The 23,539-nt window shown below is 41.7% G+C and overlaps 1 long non-coding RNA gene across 1 annotated transcript; it reads left to right on the top strand.

Annotated features, from left to right (window-relative positions):
- The first annotated feature begins 18,631 nt into the window (after nucleotides 1–18,631).
- LOC122465549 lies at nucleotides 18,632–22,918 on the top strand. Its single transcript, XR_006290476.1, has 3 exons — nucleotides 18,632–18,694; nucleotides 20,781–20,933; nucleotides 21,962–22,918. It is a non-coding gene; the product is annotated as an uncharacterized LOC122465549 (long non-coding RNA).
- The last annotated feature ends 621 nt before the right edge of the window (nucleotides 22,919–23,539 follow it).

Genomic DNA, 23,539 nt, shown 5'->3' with positions numbered 1-23,539 from the left:
TTGCTAAGGGTGGGGAAATGGCAACAGGGAATGGGACCATGGACATAGGCAAGGCTCTGTGGTGTCAGAGCTGGGAAAGGGGACACTGAGAAAGGAAATTGGAATCATTGCTTGCTGAAAGTTCACTCCAATAAACACTGAATTTTTGCACCTTTGGACTTTGGGTATTGCTGCTCTCTGTTCACACGAGAAGAACCAGGGAAGTGGAGAGGGTGAAGTAATAAGCCCTCTAACATGGTGTTGTGCCAGTTCTCCAGCAGGCTCCTTCCTGTCACTGGGTGGGGTTGGATTCTTTGAGCAACAGCACCCTGAGAAGCAGCTGGAGGAGGGGAAGAGGAGGAGAAGCAAAAGGAAGTGGTGAATTTCTGAGAGAGGGGCTGCAGCCATGATGGCAGGTGGGCCCTGAATGTGTTCCGCCACCAGTTGAATACATGATTGCATCAATGCATGATCCCATTCCCTTTGGGCAAACTCCCATTCCCTCTGGACATAGTCCCAGTACCTGAGGCATGTCTCTTGCTCCAGGAACCAGTTCATCAGTGCCTTCTCTTTGGGGGCACAGCATTGTTTGTGCAGCTACCAGAGCAGCTACATCACCCACCCCCACTTCTCCCTGGTCCTGAAGAGTGCCTCAGAGCAGAGAAAGTCCAAACACCAGGGACTGGGAATGGTTAAAAATATTTCCAACATTCACAGGGAGAAAGAACTACTCTGCTGTTCTTTGGACAATCAATCAAAGGGTTAACTCTCCCTCCTTGGATCCAAGTATTCCTGCACATAAACCACACATCCATCCCACCGCCTGTGGCTTCCATTCATAGGGGTGGGCAAACAGGGGGCACGGAAGGGTGTTTTTAGGGAACTGTGAATTACTCTGTTTTCTACAACTGCCCTACTGCAGCTGTCCCCTTTCCAATCCCACCTCAACCCTCCCTTTCTCCCAGTCCACGCCACCCTGCACTAGCACTCGCAGTGTTCTGGCCAAGAAATGCAAAGATGGGGGGCGGGGAGGGGAATAATGACAGCTTGCTAGTAATCTTTGTTATAACTTCCACTAAATGCATAACAGTGGTTCATGGGATTTCAATAAAATCATGTATTTATAGCTGTCTGGCTCTGGCACCATTTTGGGGTGGAGAAGAGCAGGGACTGAGCTTTGGGCATATAGCACCAGACCAAGAGGAGATATTGGTCGGGAGGGTTGGGGTGCATCATCAAATTTATAAGCCTTGGATTCTGGTTCCGGCTGTGGCTTGCAGTCCTCTTGGGGGTAGCTCAATCAGCTCCCTCTGGGCAAAGGGGCAGAATCTATGTTCTTCTTCTTTCAGGTCCCCCAGGGCTTCCTCCTTGCTTTCCCCATCATGGGTACCCCATCATACAATGAGGCTGGCAGGCTTGAGGAGGGGGTCATGAACCACTGCAGGCTCTGTACTGGTTGTTCTAGAAAGCACCCAGTCCAACCTATTTCATCATGGGCATATATGAAGTCTCTCATGGAGTGTCTGTGCAAATTCTTCACTTTTCAGTACAGGACCCTGAGGTGCTTCCTGTGTTCGTGGCAGCGTGCTGCAGTCCAGTGAATGCCCGCCTTCTTCAGCCACCATGAAATCTCCCAGTACAAGTGAAGGTACCTGCTGCTCTGAGTGAAACTGTGGAGGATGGTGTGCTCTGACCACACAATTATGAGGAGCCCTGTGGACCAGGCAGCTGCTTGGTGGACCAGGCAGCTGCTCTAGAAACATGATCCATGTTACTCTGTACTGAGCAGAGTGTAGCAAAAACTGTTCTGAAGTGGTCACTGCAGCTCACTTCTACTTCTGGCAATGGAGGGCCCAGGACATTGGGTAAGGGTCACATAGAAAATGGGGTCACTATATGGAGGATTATTGAAACATGAGACCTGGTACATTCCCCTAACTCCTGTTCACCCCATATGTCATTTAACTAATATTACATGCTGTACAAGTCTAAACACAGTAAACCACAAAAATATAAATGTATTATACAGTAAATGCATTACCAGCACCTACGTGATTTTGGCAGAACTCTTAGTAGGAAACGGTACTGCGATGTATTACATCTTAGCTTACTTCCCTTGACATCTCATCTAGATTGTCTCTAAATGTCAGACATTTGAACACCAGGACAAAGAAGACACAAACTCATGGTGTTTTCCTTACAGTTCTTAGGCCTCCTCACCCTCTTCTTTCTCTGTTCTCTCTTGGTTTAATTTGAAGGATTACCTCCATGTTGATAAGGGCATTTTAAAGAACAAATCCACCTTTTCTATTTCAGAAGGCTTTGAGCTACATTACACTGGAAAAATGAAATTGTCAGCCTCAAGAATGAGATATGTGTGTGCAGGAGACAAAGCTCCCTTGGCCATAGAAAAGTTGAACTTTCCCTGGGCATTTTTTAGCTTATACAGTGAACACAGTTATTATTTACACTATGAAAGATATTATTGGTTTGAGCTGCATTATTCTAAAAGCACAAGGAATCTCTCTCAAGAGTAATAGGTTTCCCAAAGGAAATTATTGCAGCCACTGTTGTGTTATTTTGATTTCTAGTATGCATATTTGTTAAACTAAACAGCCTTTGAGAAAGAAAATTAGATTCAAAAGCATTTTTACCCCATCCTGTGAGCTAAAACACCCACCTCAAGGTCTGCATTGTTTAACAGTAAGCTTCCCTGTTTTCCCAGACTCACCCACTTAAGTTCAAGAGGCTCCACATGAAATGCAGGTTTTTAAATTCATTTAATTTCAAACTCAGTTATCTACAAATACCAGAGCAAAGTCTTTCAGTGTCAGATATTTCATTATTCTTAAATGAATCCGTAAAAATCTGTGACCTTGTGTGATATGATCTCTGGCAAAGTATAATACTCGTAACCAGCGATCCAGATTTCCAACACCCTTAATAAGATGTAATTATAGTAAGTCATATTTAGCTAGGAAAATGCAGAATTAGCTACAATGACATTCACTGTGACGATACTGTGTCTCTAGAGGGGAAAAAAATTAAAACTTGAGTACCTCTCAGCAGACTGAAAAGAAAGATATATCATGAAACACGGGTGCTCATATCTGCAGCATAGTTGGAGGATTGATAGCTCTAAATGTTAAGTTTAAATAGACTAAAGCCATTAATAAAACAGTCATCTTTCAGGTTGTTATCCTTAATTCAGTTAGTCACACTGTCTTGGTTTGATTTAATACATGTGGAAGTCACTACACAATATGAATGTGTTACTGCCTTTGTCTTACATTATACTTCTCTTTTTGTAATATCAGTATAAATGAATTGCCACCTACAAATGGAGCTTACTACATTCCAAGGCCTGAAGAGACCACTGAGATGATCTCTTATACTCCTGGGGGAATTCTGTGCCCCTATTCATACCGTCCACAAATGTCTTTGCTCCCCCACAGAAAAATTGGGGAGCGAAGAAATCTGTGAGGAACATGCGCCCATTCGCTGGCAGCCAAAGTGCATCTGCCGGGAGCAGCCGGCAACGACGCAGATCCACGGGGCTGGGGGGAGACTGGGCATGTCTGCGTCTGTGGAGAGACATTGGGGGTGGCGCTGTATGCCAATGAGTGAGAGAGACTTATGGCTTGTCTACACTGGCAATTTACAGCGCTGCAACTTTCTCGCTCAGGGGTGTGAACGCTCCCTCCCCCGTGTGCAGCAACGCCAGGACCACACAAGGCACATTGAAGCGCTGCTAAGGCAGCGCTTTAGAGTTGCCAGGGTAGACTAGCCCCTACTTTGTCTATCTCACTGTTGAGGCATCCAGGGCTTGGAGGGGTAGGGTTTTGTGAGGTAGGCTATGTCTCTGAGGCAGAGCAGAAATGTAACAACTAAGCAGGCAGGCTGCTAATGTTCCCATTGTCAGTTAATTGTTCCCATTCTTGGTCAATTAAGGCTCCTTTTCATTGCCAGAGTGTTGTAAAGGAGCCTTATTGTAAATGACAGCAAGGGAATCTCAGCTAGGGAGAGCTATGTGCTTTTCCCCTCTTTTCCTGTGCCAAAGTGGCACAATGGGGTTAGATTACAGCTCAGGATCTATTTTACTTACCAATATTTTTTAAAAAATGCAGGACTATAATTAGAAAATCTATATGACTCTCATGTGTGAAAGTCCGAGCAATTTAAAGTGATATTCTACTTTACATTTATGTTGGTGTTTGGTATTCTATGATGTAAATTAAATGAAAATCGAGGATTATAACTGGAATGCACAGTATTGGTTACCAAGTATTTGTAATTTAACTTTCATGTGTTTAGGAAATGCGGAACACTTACTATGATTTTTTTTTCTGTATGGAAGTTTAAATAAATTACCAAAATATGTGAAACTGGTGTGATTGTATTGCATTATTTTGACAAATAAAATATGCAGAATTTTCCAGAATTTTTAATTTTTTGGTGCAGAATGTTTTAGTTTCTGGCTCCGAATTCCCCGAGGAGTATTAGTATGACCTCCTGCATAACACAGGCCCGCAGTAATTCCTGTTTGAACTAGAGCATATTTTTTAGAAAAAAATCCAGTCTTGATTTAAATAACAACAGGAGAAAATCAAGTTTCTATGTCTGGTGGTTACAACATACAAAACCTTCAGCTCATCTTAGAAATCTGACATCCACAAACAAAGATGCACACAGGTATTGCTTCAGATGGGGTAGTACTTGAAGCAAGTATTCAGATCACCTCAATCTCTAATGATGTCATCTATGTCAAAGCAACCCTAGCATGGAGGGAAATGATAGCCACTCAATCCCACAATAGTTTTAATCATTCTTCACTAATCATTCTGCACTGTACTAGCTCCACCTATCCCAGCCCTCCATTCCTTCCTTACTGCAGGACATGACATCAACTAAGGAGTTATTCTCTTGGTTTCTCTTCTATACCTCACCCTTCCTTTTTGCCACACCAACCCCTGCTCCAGTAGGCCTAAGAGCAGCCAAGGTAAGTTTGTTTGTTTAATTTAGTCCTAAATATTTTTTTTTTTTTCAAAACAAGATTGCTATTGCACATTAATCAAACAAGTGTGCTGGATTTTGAGTCCTACTTCAATAAAGTGACGATGACACAATAAATTTTGTCTTGGGATTTTCTGATGTGCAAAGTTAGGATGGTTAAAATTTGTATGTATTCATCTTTAAACAATTATCTCTGTTTTCTGACTGTGGCCTGTATCTTCAGTTTAAATACCTGAAATGTAATCTGCTAGAATCCAACCAGCTCATCTTCTTTTTGCCCTTCTGTGTCCCAAAGAAATGATTCCTGTATCTTGATGTGTTTGGGATTGCAGTTGTCATCTAATTGCTGATTGTTCCTGTTCATTTCTTGCACCGCAGTGGCAGTGTTACATTAAACATTTCTGCAAACAATGAGAATTTTTATGGTGAATTTTGAATTAACTGTACTGATGCTGGAAAACGTAAAAAATTGCTTACATATTAGAAGCCAAACATGTTGCTGTGACAGTTGAAGAAGGTCCTGCTGTGGCACTTGCTTTAAAATAAGAAATTTCCTGCTGTGACATCAGATCTAGCCTGTGTGTATGTCTGCACATTTCCAGTTATATTATATTTATAATAGAATCAGAGGACTTTTGAAAAGTTTTAAGGGCTGAAAAAATGCAGCTTTAAATTTACTGTTGTGTACTGTCTGTTTTGCAAACGGTCATTCAGCCTTTAAAGCACCAGCCAGATCCACTAATATTACACTTTTCTTTATGTAACATTCTGGAATAACGCCTCTATGATTAAGTCAGAAAAGTTTAAAATTTAAGAGTCATGCACAGAAGATCTTACAGTTGAAACAGGCAGAATAGACAAAGAGCAGGAGAAAGGAAGTGACAACAGAGACGTTAAATAAGTGATTCATACACTGACTTGCCACATCTTCTTTCAAATCAGGTTGTCAGATCTTTAGGGCAGGGACTATTTCATGTGTTTGTACAGAGCCTAGATCCTGCTTGAGGTCTTCGGTATTATACTAATTAATAATACTAGCAGAAAACAATATATTCTGTCAAAAAGTGAGGATATTGATTTACAAACAAAATATTTTGTGCAACAGTAAAATGCTTTTATCTTACAGAAGTCCAGATGAATAACACTGTTATATACTTTTTGCGAATACAGACTAACACGGCTGCTACTCTGAAAACTGTGATATAGTAAATGCAAGAGGAAAAACAGTTAATAATAGACCTTTAAAGATTTTAAACCCCCCTCATTCTTTGTATTTTTAAATTGTAAGCAGGGTAGGAAAGAAGGCATGAATAGAAAAATGAGTTTGACATGATAGCATTAAGAAAATCTTATTTTTAACAAAAGTTAGCTTCAACAAAATAATTAGCTGTTGTTACTAAGAGCCACTGTTGGCAATTAAAATTATATTTAGCATGAATCTCTCAGACCCAAAGTTCCCCATAAGAAGTCTTAAATCGCACGTCTCTTACACCCATATCTCCAAAAAAAAAAAAGATTTTTCTATTTCTTATCATGAATCTTTCAACGCACTGTTCCTAACAAAAAATATTTCTCCATCTTGTCATGAATCTGTCAAAGGCACCACTGCCAACAAAAATGACTTCTCTAATTTATGTCTCTGTCTCTGAATCTCTCAGACCTGTGTTTCCAATAAAAAAAAAATATTATTTTTGAGATCCACCGCCCCAGGTGAAAATGACTTGATTTTTTTAAAGAAACTTTTCCCCTCCACACCTAAAGTTCTCTTATAACCATAAGCCTCTAACTTCACAAAAACAAATTACTTATTTCCATGGAAGATTCTCCTTAGAGTCATATTAACAAAACACTTTTTTATCTCAAACTACTAAAAGCCACTGCTTGTAATGTCGTTACTTCCTTAAATATTGGAAACCCAAATATCTGTGGGAAAAAAACCTCTGTTATCTTGAGTTTTTCTAGTTCAAAATACAGGTTTTGTCAAAACATTATTGAATGAAACACTAAGATCCCCATACGAATTCTATTACACATTTTAGTCCCCTTTAATATTTACCTTAAATTACAAATCCACCCAAAATCCAAAATTCGACTCATGTTAAGTCAGAGTCCAGATTTGAAAAGAGAGTTTAGGTTTTGCTAAGAATGATATTTTTATTAAAGACTTCTCATTTTTATCAAGAACTTTAGCTAAAGCAAACCAGCTATTTTCATGTATAGCTAGCAAATTACAAGTCAGAAAGCAGTGTCTGAAACCAATGTAACTGTAGCAGTTAAAGAGAACAAAATGCAACATGATATTGCATATGATGATTCTTAGCACAAAAGAATGTACTGTACTAGCCACTTAAAAGAAGTCAGGAGTCTAGATTTCTTTCCTTCTGCTGCTTAGATGAAACACTTACTGAAGTCAATGGAAACATTTCATTGGTTTCAGTGAGAGTTTGATTTATCCCTTTGTGAATTACACTAATTGGAGCTGAGATATAAATTCCATATGTAACAGTGTATGAAAGTCTGAAATCTTGAAGTGATAAATGAAATAATGAAAGAGTGCTGAAACAAAATGACCTAGGTAAAGTAAAGAATATCATAAATAAACTTGAATGAATATTTATTAATGTGTTTTATTAGGTTTATTTATGCATTATTAGGCAGAGTGCCTAGTGGATAGAGCACTTGATGAGCACATGGAGACCTGGGCTCTATTCCCAGGTCCACCATTGACCTGCTGGATAACTTTAGCAAGTCACTTCTCTCCTGTGCCTCAGTTTCACCATCTCTAAAATGGGGATAGTGATACTTACCTTCTTGGAAAGAACTTTGAGGTTTATGGCTGAAAAAATGATTTGTAAAAGGCAGGTGTTGTTACATTACTTGTCAATGCCCACTCTCATCATGCTGAATTTAGCTCTATAAATGTAACATAAACAAACTAGGGAAATGTGGTCTAGATGAAATTACTATAAGACGGGTGCACAGCTGATTGTAAGACCATATTAAAAAAATAGTTATAAATGTTTCACTGTCAAACTGGGAGGTCATATCTATTGGGATGTGTCAGTGCTGGGTCCAGTACTATTCAATATTTTCATTAATGACTTTGACAATGGAGTGGAGAGTATGCTTACAAAAGTTGCAAAGGACACCAAGCTGGGAAGGACTGCAAACATTTTGGAGGATAGGAGTAGAATTCAAAACAACCTTGAATAATTGGAGAATTGGTCTGAAATCAATAAAGATAAGTGCAAAGTTCTACGCTTAGGAAGGAAAAAATCAAATGCATCCCTATAAAATGGGGAATAACTGGCTGAGTGGTATTACTCCTAAAATGGATCAGGGTTCTAGTGGATCACAAGCTGAATATGAGTCAACAGTGTGATGCAGTTGTGAAGAAGGTGTATTAATGGGAGTGTCATTTGTAAGACACGAGGCAATTTTCCTGTTCTACTCAGCACTGGTGAAGCCTCAGCTGGAATACCGTGTCCAGTTCTGGGTGCCACACTGCAGGAAAGAGCTGGACAAACTTCAGAAACAGACTTTAACGAGAAACTGCAGAACTGGAATTAATTTGCAAACTTGACACCATCAAATTAGGCCTGAATAAAAACTGGGAGTGGCTGGGTCCCTACAAAAAATAATTTCCCTCTGTTGATACTCATACCCTCTTGTCAGCTGCTGGGAATGGGTCACATCCACCTTGATTGAATTGGCTCAGTTAGCACTACAAAAAGCAATTTTCTCTCTGTTGATATTTACCTTTTCTTGTCAACTGTTGGGAATGGGCCACATCCACTCTAATTGAATTGGTCTCGTTAGCACTGACTCCTCCCCCCCTCCCCCCCGACACTTGGTAAGGCAACTCCCATCTTTTCATGTGCTGCTTACTGTATTTTCCAGACCTGGCTGTCTTGTATTTTCCCCAATATGACGTACTTGAGTGGGGAATGCACATTCTGAACAATGACCTCTGACCCTCCAATAATACATTCCCAATGCGTGAGGCTCCAGACCAAAGCAAGACAGTCTTTTTCAAAGGAGATACAGCCTTGCTCTGTTTGATCCTAGAGTCTGAAGGCATATGCAATGACTCTGAGCTTGTTGCAATGCCTTTTGTTAAGAGTAGCTCTGACGCTTGTCTCCGAAGAGGCCAACTAACTCACAAAGGGCAGGGCAGAGTCAGGACAAACCAGGGCAGGAGCACTAGCCAAAGCTTGTTTAAGGTGGCCAGGGCAGTCTGCAGGTCTGGTCTCCATTCCCAAATCCTGTTTTTCTTTAATAATTGGTACAGAGCAGGGATCGGAAACCTTTGGCACATGGCCCATCAGGGAAATCTGCTGGTGGGCTGGGATAGTTTGTTTACCTGCAGCGTCCACAGGTTTGGCTGATTGCAGCTCCCACTGGCCGTGGTTCACCGTTTCAGGCCAATGGGGCCTGCGGGAAGTGGCAGCCAGCACATCCCTTGGCCCACGCCACTTCCTGCAGCCCCCATTGGCCTGGAACAGCAAACCTCAGCCAGTGGGAGCTGCGATTGCTGAACCTGCAGACACTGCAGGTAAACAAACCATCCCGGCCCACCAGTGGATTTCCCTGATGGGCCACATGCCAATGGTTGACAATCCCTGGTATAGAGGCTTGGCTTTGTCAGAGAACATTTCAATGAGCTCTCTGGAGAAAAGGTCCCAAGAAAGCTAGTAGGGAGTGCATGTCAGTGGGAGCAGGTAGCTTGCCTATTGTTTCTACCCTTTGTTGATCAGGAGTCCGGCTATCCTCCCCAAGACACACACCCAGGTATCTCACTTGTTGCTGTACTAACTGAGCCTTTTCTCTATTTACCTTAAATCCAGTTTCCTGCAGTATAGGCAACATCTCCCTGGTGATTTCCCTGTTCATTTCCAAAGTGGGGATATGTGTTAAAATGTCATCCACATATGAAATTACGTGTGAGTGGTGGTCAGGGTGCAAATGGTTCCACATTTTAGTGACGTGGGCATGACAAATACTAGGGGAAGAATGGAAACCTTGGGGAGTCTGGCTGAAGGAATATTGTTGTCCCCTATACATAAAAGCAAACTTATACCAAGTTTGAAGGATGAAGGATGGAGGGTGTGATGGGTTGGATCACAGAAACCCCCTGGGGGCTGCCAACTGATGTGCCAAGACTACTTCTGCCCCTGCTTTCCCTGCCCTCCCAGCTCGGGACTTAAGTGCCCCCCTACCTGGTTTGAGCCAGACCCGCTAGCCTGCTGCAATCCCAGACCCAGGTCTGAACCACATCCCCTAACAGCTGTAGGCTTAAACTGAAAGCAGCTTAAGAAGTGTTCCAATCTTTAACACTCAGATGCTCAACTCCCAATGGGATCCAAACCCCAAAATAAATCCGTTTTACCCTGTATAAAGCTTATACAGGGTAAACTCATAAATTGTTCGCCCTCTATAACACTGATAGAAAGATATGCACAGTGTCAAGGTTCCTTCCCCACTCTGAACTCTAGGGTATAGATGTGGGGACCTGCATGAAAACCTCCTAAGCTTACTTTCACCAGCTTAGGTTAAAACTTCCCCAACGTACAAATTAATTTTATCCTTTGCCCCTGGATCCACTGCCACCACCAAACTTTAACTGGGTTTACTGGGAAACGTAGTTTGGACACGTCTTTCCCCCCAAAATCCTCCCAATCCTTGCACCCCACTTCCTGGGAAAGGTTTGGTAAAAATCCTCACCAATTTGCATAGGTGACCACAGACCCAAACCCTTGGATCTGAGAACAATGAAAAAACATTCAGTTTTCTTACAAAAAGACTTTTAATAGAAGTAAAGGAATCACCTCTGTAAAATCAGGATGGTAGATACCTTACAGGGTAATTAGATTCAAAACATAGAGAATCCCTCTAGGCAAAACCTTAAGTTACAAAAAAGACACACAGACAGGAATAGTCATTCTATTCAGCACAGTTCTTTTCTCAGCCATTTAAAGAAATCATAATCTAACACATACCTAGCTAGATTACTTACTAAAGTTCTAAGACTCCATTCCTGTTCTATCCCTGGCAAAAGCAGCATACAGACAGACACAGACCCTTTGTTTCTCTCTCTCCTCCCAGCTTTTGAAAGTATCTTGTCTCCTCATTGGTCATTTTGGTCAGGTGCCAGCGAGGTTACCTTTAGCTTCTTAACCCTTTACAGGTGAGAGGATTTTTCCTCTGGCCAGGAGGGATTTTAAATGGGTTTACCCTTCCCTTTATATTTATGACACCCTGTATAAAGCTTATACAGGGTAAACTCATAAATTGTTTGCCCCCTTATAACACTGATAGAAAGATATGCACAGCTGTTTGCCACCGCCCACCAAGTATTAATACATACTCTGGGTTAATTAATACGCAAAAAGTGATTTTATTAAATACAGAAAGTAGGATTTAAGTGGTTTCAAGTAATAACAGACAGAACAAAGTGAATTACCAAGTAAAATAAACCCTGCAAGTCTATGCCTAATACAGAAAGAAAACAGAATACAGAAAAAACCTCACCCTCAGAAGAGTTCCAGTAAGCTTCCTTTTATAGACTAGTCTCCTTCTAATCTGGGTCCAGCAATCACTCACACCCCCTTTAGTTTCTGTCCTTTGTTCCAGTTTCTTTCAGGTATCCTTGGGGGTGGAGAGGCTCTCTCTTGAGCCAGCTGAAGACAAAATGGAGGGGTCTCCCAGGGGTTTAAATAGACTTTCTCTTGTGGGTGCATACCCCTCCCTCTCCCTGTGTAGAATTCCAGCTATAGATGGAGTTTTGGAGTCACGTGGGCAAGTCACATGTCCATGCATGACTCAGAACTTACAGGTAGCAGCCGTGGTTCACATGCTACCTTGAACGTCCTCATGTAGGCTTCTTATGTGAATTGGAGCCTTCCAAGATCCATTGTCTGTTAAGTGCTTCTTGATTGGGCACTTAATTTACACATTCCTTTCTCAAGACACTGACCAAATGCTTTACTAAGGCTACTTTCAGCCAATATTCATAACTTCTAATACAAACATGATACATGCACACAAATAGGATGAATAGATTCAGTAGATCATAACATTTACAGAGATATATTACATGGCATATGTAGTATAAACATATTCCAGTTATATCATATATACCTTCAAAAGCATATTTCCATAAAGCCTTGTGAGGTGCACCATCACAGTATAGCCATGAAAGCATTAGCCAAATCAATCACACAGAAACGTTTTGAGCCAGCTGCTACTGCCGGTACGATTTAATTGTATTTAGCTACTATGGGGGCTGCTGCAGGGGTGGCTGCGTTTAATGCATGGACGTCTATTGTCATTCTATAAGTGACCCCGTCTGCCTTAAGGACTGGCCATACTGGTGAATTGCAGATACTTTCCACAGGCATGAGTACCCTTTGTTCCAAGAGACAGTCTAAAATATTTTTAATGCCTTCCTCTGCTGCAGCTAGGTATTTATATTGCCTTTGAGGAAGGGAATCTTTTCCCTCAATCAAAACTTCAGCATCTATTTTTCCACACTTCGCCTTATTTTTAGTCCATACCTTGGGAAATTCTTGTACCCATGGATCACTAACGGAGCTTAGGGTGGCTGTGGGTGCCTTTATAGCAGCACAATGATGTACAGCAGAGATCTCGGCAGGCCCCTCCCCCCACTTCTAACTTCCCTACTAGCTAGATCACTGTTAGCTAGATCCACAGTTAGCTGAAATGTTCAGAGGAAAGGAACACCTATGATTCCTTTCTCATTTCCCTCATGAGCACAGCATTCTATCTGTACCTGTATCTCTCAGTTTGCAAGGGAACATCCTGACAGAGCGGAGCTTCTTGGATTTCTCCCCCATATCCGCTAAGCTGAACCTGTTTAGTGTGGGTCTCCATCTGGAGATCCACTGGGGATTTAAAATGTTTACTAATGCTCCGGTGTCCACTAGCAATTGAGCTAACATCCATAGGTTCCCCACTGTAGCCCTCACAGTGGGTCTCCCCCCATACATCACACTGAAGTCTTGCAATCAGCTGGGTAGCCCCGCAGGGAACCCAGCACCCCTACTAATCAGCAGACTCCCTCAAGTGCCTCCACTCAGGAGAGGGAGCAGGGATCTGGTTTTGACAGGGAGTGGGCATGGGGGACGCACTCTATACCGGGGCAGTGGGCCAAGCAGGGGCTCCCTGCATTAACTCTGTTCTCCGCATAACCTGAGACAAAGCATTAATCAGGATGCTGAGGGAATGGTGATCATATTTTCCCATATCTTCCCCTAAGTTCACCAGCTCCTTCGAAATTATGTTCCTAAGAATCTCCTTAGATCAGTGCTGCCTAGGATTCTGGAAGGTAGGGGGATTAGAATTAGGAGGGTGAGTGGCAGAGTGAAGACCATTGTTCGCAAATGTGATAGCCTGCATGGGCTCTGAGGTAGTCTTTTTGCTGATTTGTCTTTTTAAGATGCAAGTTTCTCACAGCAAATCCCCTGACTGATTTTTTCCACTAGTTCATTCCATGTTACGTGTTCTACATACACAGCCCCCAGGGTCATTTTTGTCTGAGAATTTAGTCCTGCATAAATGCTCTGTACTAATTCAGGACCCTGATAATGGGAAGTGATAATCCCATTCTCTTCTGTCTGGGGTAATGAATCAGAGAGAGCTGCCAGCATCTTCTTTCAAATTAGGTAAGCTTCTCGGGCCTCTGCTGGTTTCTGCTCTTCCATAATATATAGTTTCTTAAGGGAAAAAGCAGGCAGTAATATTTTAAGAACACTTATCATCACTCCCAAGAACCTATGCCTATGTCCAGAGCATCTGCATTACAAGGAGAAGCACATAACTGAGCCAATGTGGTTACATCCATTCAGTCAGCAGAGGAGTACCTTTGCCAAACACGAGTCAGCCATTCTATGGCGGTGTCATGGTTCAGTGGCCCCAGTCTCTCAGCAATAGCCTTGGCTTGAGTAGGAGAGCATCTTTCTATGTCTGTGACCAGCTCCATTGTGGGAAGATCGGCTCCTGCAACTATGTGTTTAACCTCCCTTGTGGAAACAGGGACAACATTATGCATGTGTGGCCAATCAGGGTTGAATGGGTTTTTGGGGCCAGCATCAGGAGGTATCTCTACTTTCCCAGGAGGCTTCAAATCATAATCCTCTCTCAATCTTATAGTTGCTACTATCCCCTTATGGGTGCTAAATTGGGCATGGCATTTACTAATCTCTGCCTCACACTCCTGATGGCCTGCTGCTATTTTGGCTGCCTTATTTTCATCTGCCAGGAAGTGAGTTGCTGCTCTCGCTTCTTCTAACAAAATTGTTGTATGTGTTAACTCTTTCCTATACTGTTCTGCATTCCTGCTGGCCTTGTCTCTCTCCTCTTGTATATTTCTAAGTACAGTCACCATTTTTAGCTTTTCTGCTATAAATTCACACCCATCTGTCTCACATTTGTTCAGACGCTGTTGTAACTTATTTTTCTCCAGCTCTAGTTCCTGCCTTCCCTTTACCATTTCAACCATGTCCAGACATGCATAAAATAATGCCAGGGGGCAGCCACATCCTTTGCGCTACCACGTGGCTTATTAGTTGTGCAATATTGTTCAAAGCTCAGACTCGCTTCAATCACGGGATTCTCATCCTTAAAGCACCCCATTTCCCAGGGGCATTTCCCCTTCTTCATTACCCATCTCTCCAACCTGTTAGTTTTCTCCTGTCTCAAGTGAGCAACCAAGGGGTTTTTTCAGCCATCTCTACTTCCCTTATCTCACTAATGATCCCTACCAAAAGCCCTTTCTTGCAGTCACAATATTGCTCTAAAATCTTTACTTTTATGGCACAACTCTTAACTCCTTATTGCACGGTGCTAGTTATTCCAAGCACGATTCTTAACCTAAAAGTTACAGGATGTTACCAAATTTTCTATTAGAGAGGGACCTCGCTAAAGGAGCTTAGTCTGAAAAAGGAAGAGACAGTTTGCTCAGGTCTGTGCCTCAGTTTGCCCACTCTGCAACAACTATTCAACAATTACTACGTGATTAAGGTCACATGTTCCCCATGTTCTCCACCAATTTGTTACCAGATTTGCCCATTACTTTGGGGTACACTCGTTTATTAGGGTTACTCTTCTGGGGGAGAGGGGTTTCTGTAATTCTATCCATGTATTGCTTGTGTCCCTTGTGTTTTCATATATAGCTCTACTACACCCTTCTGCAAGTTCCCTCCCAATGGAGCTATCCTGCAGGATCTAGGTTTCCCAGGACTGGGCTCCTCCAACCCCAGAATCAGACGAACACAGGCACACATATTAACAGAGCATGTATGAGCGGATCGGGTCAATCAGCACTCCCAAGCTAACCCCTTATATGTCCCTGGACTCAGCAGGCTGGGTCGAGCAGCACTTCCAAGCTGTCACCTTCCTATGCCACAGGTTCAGCACATCCCTATCCCCACTTTCACGTTACAATTGTTCTGGTAGTAACCCACTTGATGAGCAAACCCCACAGGATTTTTGGGCTCTACAGCGATCCTTAGCTTAGGTAAGAGAAGAGTTGCTGAAGAGCAAAGAGGGAAGCCAAAAACACAAAAGAGAGAGAAAAGGAGAGGGGAAGGGAAGCAACCAGCTTAACCATAAAAGTTACTTATTACCACATAATAACCATACAAGGAGAGCCAAACAAACAAAACAGTTACAATATTAAATCTAGCTTAAAGTTGATTACAAAAGTCAGGTTTAGAAAACTATACCTGATCACACAAATCAGGGTTAGAAAGCTATATCTAGAGTAGAAAAAAAAACAGAGAGAGAGAGAGAGAGTTGGGTTCTCACCACTCCGTGTAGCTTGATCTGGTCGGGGTTCCCAGGTGGTGGTGGTAGCTGAGGGTCTGGAGTACTGGAGACAGGCAGAGCCCCCAACACGATCAGTCAGGAGAAGATGACGTCCCAATGGAACTGATGCAGATTTTGGATTCAGTCATCAGAGCACTTACTTGAGCATGAGTAGGGGTTTTTGTAGGGAAACAACAGTGGTTCAAGGGAGAACACTAGATTTGTTTATGGGTAAACTGATGGCTCAAGGGAATATACCAAGGTTGTTTTGTTCAGGCTAGACAATAGGAACTGATCATTTCTGGGTATGGGCGGTGTTCCTTTGAGGGAGCCCACAATGCAATTAGGCAGCTTCAGTATTTTGGATTCCAATAAAGGATTTATTACTAGAATTGGTCTGATAACTACTGAGCTGGATGTGTGCAGGCATGGTTCACTAGCATCTGGAGCAGAGATCCCCCACCATGCAGTGCTCCCCTGCTTTTCTGGTCCCAGAATTCAGTGCAGTTCTTGCCTTGGAATATCTGTTCTCCATTCTGTATGCTAATGGAGATGCCTCCCTGTCCCATCTTCGATGCAAATGAGGTGAGGGGAGTTGCCTTAATCCTGTCTCCTTTTTCTGGAGGGGTTTGGGTGTGTCCCCCACTGTCTTTTCATCGCTTTTTGTAAGTCTTTCTTCTGATTGGTTTTGGTTCAAGCAGAGGCGGGGGGCAAGGGTGTCCTTTGTGAGTCAGACAGGCTGGATACTGCGCCCTTGTTCAAGAATACAGAGCTGACAGGTAACACAACTCACCCTAGCCAGCAAACAGCTATTCAGTGGTCACCTGGCCAACTTCAGACCAGTGATATACAAGTAAAAAGCTCTGTGTCCCATTTCCAGTCCCCTGAGCCATCCAGTGCCTGTATGCTTTTTCACCTTTTCATTTTCTAGGTAGTAAATGCTTCCATTGCTTACATTTAGTAGAGGGATTATCATTTAAATTCTCTGGGTAATTTGTCGTACACTAGCTTTCTCATTATTATTTACATGCATGCCTGTCATGTCAAGCCTCAGCTCTAGATTCAAGATTTACTGTCACTGCTGCCCTGGGAGCACTGGTTTTACAGTCTGTGAGGTTGAGCTCTGATAGCCCCCAAAGATGTAAGAGAAATGTATGGGTGACTTCCCATTGCCTTATCCCACATTACATGCTTTGTTGCATTTATTTTTATCACGTCTTTATCCTGGCCTCAGGTGGAGCTTGAATTTTAAATGCTAATGAGATATTTAGTTACATAACTGAAAATAGCTCAAGAAGTAGAGGAAAACAAATCCAAAGCAAGACACAAAAGCTAACCCTACTCAAGAGGCAGCAGGCCCTGCTGGATGGAGCACTGGGGAAGAGAAAGGAAAGCTGACACTATCCCTGGCACTGACACTGACCTTCTGTGTGACTGTAAGCAAATCATTTCACTTCTCTTTACTTCTCTTAACCACACCCTTCCCCTTTGTTGTCATGTGAATTTAGACTGTACATTCTTCAGGGCAGGAATTGATTCTTACTTATGTCATGTCACCCCAATCTCTGATAGAGCCTCTAACACTACTGGGGTACAAATAAAGTAATAATTTACTGCACACCTATGCTACACCCTGCTTCCATGCCTTAGACATTATTTTTCCAAATTAAGTTACTAATGATTATAAGTTAGAATAAGGCTACCTAGAATAGTACCTGCCACTGGAGGCAGTGTGTAGTGTACGTGTAGCTACATGCTGCAGTAAAAACCCATCTGTGCCCCTATTGTGGCGTGTAGCTACACATGTCAGTAAAAGGCTCAGAGGGGAAACAGCAAGATGAATTCAGCAGGTCCCTGCTCCCAGGGCTTTTCACTGCACTGAGAAAAAAAATCTTGCAGGGGGGAGGCTCAGCCTTTCCCTGCTGCCTTCCCCTTGCCAGAGCCTTTCTTCATTGCCAGAGCCTTTACCTGTGCCAGGGGAATGGCTCCAGCAGTGGGAAGCTGGCAGAGCCTTTCCCAACTGCCGGAGTCTCCTTTACTTTAAGGCCAGAGTCACCATCAGGATCATCTAATCTGCCCTCCTGCACATCACAGGCCACAGAATCTCATCCAGCCACTCCTGCAGTCTTTTCCCACTGCTGGGGTGTTTCATTGCAGCAGGGAAGGGCTCTAGAGGCTGAAATCTCATTGTTAAGGGGTAGAAATATGGCAGATCCTCCCACCTCCTCATTATTGTGTTACTGCTTTGCCAGAATGTCATTTGGGTACCTGGAAATGGGTAGCATTAGGACTATGATATCAGGTAAATCAGCCAATCCTCAGTCTCTTTCTTTTTGCTCATACCACATCTCTCACTTCTTCTCACTTACCCAGCAGGCTTTTGACATCAGAGATAATGTATCCATTCTCACTCCTTCTTAATACCCTTGCTGATTGATCTTTATCTATTGAATAGAAATTCAAATGAAGAGGTATTTATTGTTTATTGCCATAAAGATGTTTAGGTTAGGACAGTGGTTTTCAACCTTTTTTTCATTTGCGAACAGCTAAAAAATATCAAATGGAAGTGTGGACTCCATTGGAAATCTAAGACCTACTGGGACCACAGGTTGAAAACCACTGGGCTAAGATTTTCAAAAATAGCCAGTGAAAAACGTAGGCTACTAAATCCATATTTACTCACTGTAGTGGAGTGGCTGCCCCACTCCAGTAGGCTGGGGTTAAAAGCAGTGAGAGCATCTGAGTGAGTAGCTGACCACAGGTGTGGCCAGCTCAATCAGGGCCCAGCTGGCCCTGATAAGAAGGCTGTGGGCTAGGAACTGTAAGAGTCTCGCTCTAGCCCTGGAGTGGGAAGGACTAGCTGCTTGGGAGCAAGGTACCTGAAGCAGAGCAAAGCAGTGCTGGGGAAGGGCAAAGGGAGCTGGGGAGCTCCAGCTTGGTAAACCCCTGGGCTGCAGGCCTTGCTGAAGGTCTACGAAAGGTACTGGAGCTGCAGAGGGGCAGCACGGGGATAGGCAAAGGCAGCAGGTCCTGCCCCCTTGCCAATGATGAGTGTCCATTATAGACTGCAGTCCCCCCCAGGGGTAGGGGGGACAGATGATGACTGGCAGTAGCCACTGAGGCAAGGTGGGCTTAGAGGGTTGGGGGTTCCCCTGGGAGGGGAGATCCAGAGTGTGGGGGTACTGCTGGGGCAGAACCCTAAGGTAAAGGGCACTGGGGTCTGGGAGGGACACCGTGGCAGGTGAGACACCAGCTTGCAGAGGGAACTCAATATGCTCAGAAAGAGCTAATTCCTGAGATGACCAGTAGGAGGCGCTATGCTGGCGAGTCTTGACCTCGCTACACTCCCTCTAACTAGAGTGAATCCGTATCAGAGGGAGTAATCTCTGTAGCAACTTCCATACCATCCACTTTCCTGTGGTTAGTGTGTGAGGGCTGGCCCTGTACCCTTGTGAACACCAGCTTCTATAATACCTCCTTGAGGTCATAAGCATCTGGCAAAAATTAGAGAAGCCTGACTGGGAGCAAACCCAGGATTTGGGGAGTGAAAAAGTGGTTTAAAGTCTCCTTTGTACCCATCCCGTATACCTTCCAACAGTACTGACTGCTCCTTGGCCACAGCTGAAGATCTAGCCATTGTACTGCTGTTAATCTTTCTGGTTTTAAAATGCCTATTAATTTCTTTGATTTTAAATGTTGCAAATGATAGTATTCTGCATATTCAGAATTACCACATAGTACCAGAAGTTTTACTCAGACAAATTTGTGACTTTCATACAGCTACGATGAGTAAATGGATTGATCTTCTGTTCAAAAAGAAGCTTCAAAAGCAGGATAAAAAGATAAAATAAGGTCATTTCATTTGACTTTTCTCAGCAAAGAAACAACCTGCAATATTTGCTTTAAACAGTATATTACAACTAGCTGTGAAAACTCAGGAAAAGAATAAAAAGTAATAGATTATCTTGGATCCTACTTTCATTTACTCAATTAAATAATTTTGAAGGGTGTTTCAAAACTTGTAAGGGTCAAATTTTGCCCTCAGCTCTGTAAATACAAATATCATGGACTTCAAGGAGAGTTATTTAAGATCATCTGACTGTGTAGTTTGCCCATGAATAATGCTTGCTGATTGAGATGTATTTTAGCAATTGTTTCTAAAACTGTGATGCAATTTGCATTTTATTTACTTATGATAATATGAGAAAATAATCCATTTTAAGTTAGTCAATATCATATAATACCAAAATTCTTTGTATTTAGGCTATATACTATACTCCCAGAATGCTTTGTACTCATGCTAAGCTGTATTGTGGAAAGTTGCTAGTAGTAAAGGAAAGAGGTTATATACCGTTTATCTAAGTTGAATCTCTCAGAAACAATACATATGTTCTCTTGAGGCTTACCAAATATGAACTGTGTGTTAGGTATGGCTGGTGCAGTGTGCCAGAGAGGGTTGGAACAGATGTCTATACTCTGAAAAATATGTATAAAACCTAAATAAGAGAGAGTTTATAGAATCTTTAGAATTTTCTATCTGTTGTAAACAATGGGGAATATAAATATGGGCAGAACTGAGCTCATAATGTGGGAAGAGTGAAGATGTAACTGCTTTAAGCCTGTTCGCCAGATCGGATAATACATTACCGGTTTGTATTGTGCTGATCTATCTTTGATTAATAGAATGAGCCTCGTTATCTGATATCTTATCAATAAAGGAACTGAACCCTCAATAAAGTATTGACTTTTATATTTAAAGTACCATACTGAACTTTTGCATTTGAGTATGCTTCATCGTGGTGAAAGATAAAAGAAATTGCTCCCACTAATGTTTTGCTACCTCCCTCTCCCAACTTCCTGTTACCCCCTTTGTCTGTTTCATCCATATGTTGTGTCAAGTCATAAACCTAGTTTGTAAGCACTCCAGTAAAGTGACTGCCTTTTCTTGTTTGTTTGTATAGTGCAGTTAGGCTTTGATCCTTGAGTGGGATCCCTAAGATCTATTGCAACATATAGTTCAAAGCCAGAAGATCATTTCGTCTAACCTCCTGTATAACACACGCCACCGGACACCCCTGCACCGAGCCCAGCAACCAGAGTCATGACAGACCAAGGTATGACAGCCCTCAGAAGACTAAGCTATTATGTGCCACAGTCAAACAACAAGAGAAACCAACATGCAACAATCCCCAAATCCCAGGCAAAGGCAATAGAAATAACAATCAGGCTTGGCCAAATTAATTTTCTTTTATAGTATATAATTTTGACATTTAATACCAATGTTTATTTTTAAGCATTTTTTCATTTTTATCTATTTAAATGTTCAGTCATGGGCAATTATGGGGCACTGGGTCAGACAATAATTTATTTAATGACAGTAGGCCCTGAGATTCAAAGAGTTAAAGCTTTATAATGGTTAAAACACAAATTGTCAACATTGTATATCAAAATATACAAAATAAATATCAAACTTCAGTTTTCAAGCAGCATTTTCTTCATTTACCTATCTGTAAAATTTTATTATAAATAGAATGTTTTTGTTGGTTTGTGTGTGTACAATGTAATCAACACTTTCTGAAATTTGCCAATAAAAATCTAATCCTTCAAAGTCTAATAATAATATAATATTCAGACATTGTTTATTATTATTATTAGACTTCGAAGGATTACTAATTCAGAGTAAAGTTGCGGTAGAAGCTCTGCAATTTCCCAGGCCCACTATTTGCTCAGAGCCCAGTTCCCCCAAACATCCAAAGAGGCCTTTTGCAGGAGATGGAGAACATGCTGCAGAGCTGGCCCAACACACACTGGGTTCAGTTGTTTGTAGAAGTGGTGGGGGAACATTTGGCCAAAGCTGTTTACTTGCATGTGATATAATCATCAGAAAAAAGCATCAATATTGTACTGTGGTTGTGGTGCATTCTATTTATTACTCTGCATAATTCTGTAAGTAACATGCATTGTGTGTGTGGTGGGGTGGTGGTGTTTGGGGGTGTTTTTTGTGCCCTCCCCCCTTCAGAAAAACAGACAAGGAAGGAAAGCTTTTTGTTGCCTAGGAAAAATAAAAACTAGGTCTTTGAGATTTTTTTTATATTATCAACTCTCAGTGTGTTCAGTATTTTTTTCTTCCTATATTTTTCAGGTTAGATCTGGCTGCACAAGACTGGGTTTGTATTGCCTCATAAATCAGCTCTCATATAGATGAACCACCATGAAAATTCTTCAGGACTTAATATATTATTACCACATAATTTACACATTCTACAGACTGCAAATCAGAGAACTGTAAGATAATTTCACTTTGTGCTACATCTGTTTTAGGGCAACAAAAAAGGGGGGTGGGGGGAGAGAGATTCAAGGATGACGATAATGAATTATTCCACTGCTTATTTTAAAAAAGTGGTGATTGTTAACAAATTGTATACTGTATAAACTAGAGAGAGAACATTAAAAATATGTGGCTCCTACAGTAATCAGGCTGAACCAGGATGCACTTGCATTCTTAAGCATGGGCTTTAAGAAATATTGCTGACTTGTGTGATCAATATTAAGACCGTACTTTTAGGATCATATGTCAATATATACTTATTGTCATCTTGTGAGAGCCAAACAAGTTACACTGGCAAGTGTATGCCACCGCATGCCAAATCTGCACAGGCAATCTCTGCAGGCTAGTCATTATTGCACGCAGTTTGGTACAGATATGTGGAGACATCTAATTGTGATAAATAATTACACACATAAATTAGGGACACATTGTGCACATATAATTGTGTGTTTAAACTGTTTGAAATATCAGGTCTTTATTTAGTTTTATGGCACCTGTCATTTTAATAAAGAGAATAAGATGAACAACATCAAATTCTTCATTGTACTATGCAATATTTCAGAACCAAGAAAACAAACTGATTAAAAAAACCTCACCCAGTTATCTTACATAAAAGTTAATGAGTTAAAAAATCTCTCTCTAGCTCTCTCATATGAAAAGGAAAATTTGGTATGACATACTAAACTAGTTCATTTGTATACAGGAGTCAAAATAATGCACCTGCCTTATGGAGACTTTATTAAACAAGGGCTATAATCATCTAGCTCTTTATATTTTTGTCTGCTTGCTTTGTAATAAATAGTGATCGAGAGTTTCCAGTCCATGTACCCAGTCTTACATTTGTTTGAACGTCTCAGTGTCTACCAGTTGTAATTGCAGTTGGCATGAGATGGAAATGCAGAGTCATAAGACTTGCTGATTTTTAGCATTATGGAGCTGAGAAAGACATGTCTCCTGCTGGTGAAAGAATTTGAATTGTTGATGGTATGAGGACATTTTACAAGACTTTCCTCTTGCAGAGTCAGTTTGTTTTGACATATTTGAAAATCTAGTTTTAATAGCTCCTAGTAATTTTTTTTTCTTGAGAGAGTTCCAAGAATAGAAGAGGTTTGAGGGAGCTAAAAAATTTAAAGTGCACTTAAGGGACCTGTTAAGGTGACCTATATGGCTGGAAATGATTGACTGCCTTCTCACAGCCTTGTCAAGGTGAAGAATAGGCTTTTTCAAAGCATTTTTGAATTTTATTTTCAATATTTTTTCCATTTAAGGTAAATCAGATCTATATTTCTACAAAAACAAAGGCAAAGAGGAGAAGGCTAGGCTTGTCTTAAAGACAGTAGAGTGATACCAGTGGGGTAACTCTCGGTGCATAAGCCAAGGGAAAGGAAATGC

Source organism: Chelonia mydas, chromosome 4 (genome assembly GCF_015237465.2).
Source record: "Chelonia mydas isolate rCheMyd1 chromosome 4, rCheMyd1.pri.v2, whole genome shotgun sequence".
In the NCBI taxonomy this organism is placed as follows: Eukaryota; Metazoa; Chordata; order Testudines; family Cheloniidae; genus Chelonia; species Chelonia mydas.
The sequence above is the reverse complement of the archived record's forward strand: the minus strand, read 5'-3'. Positions and strand labels throughout refer to the sequence as shown.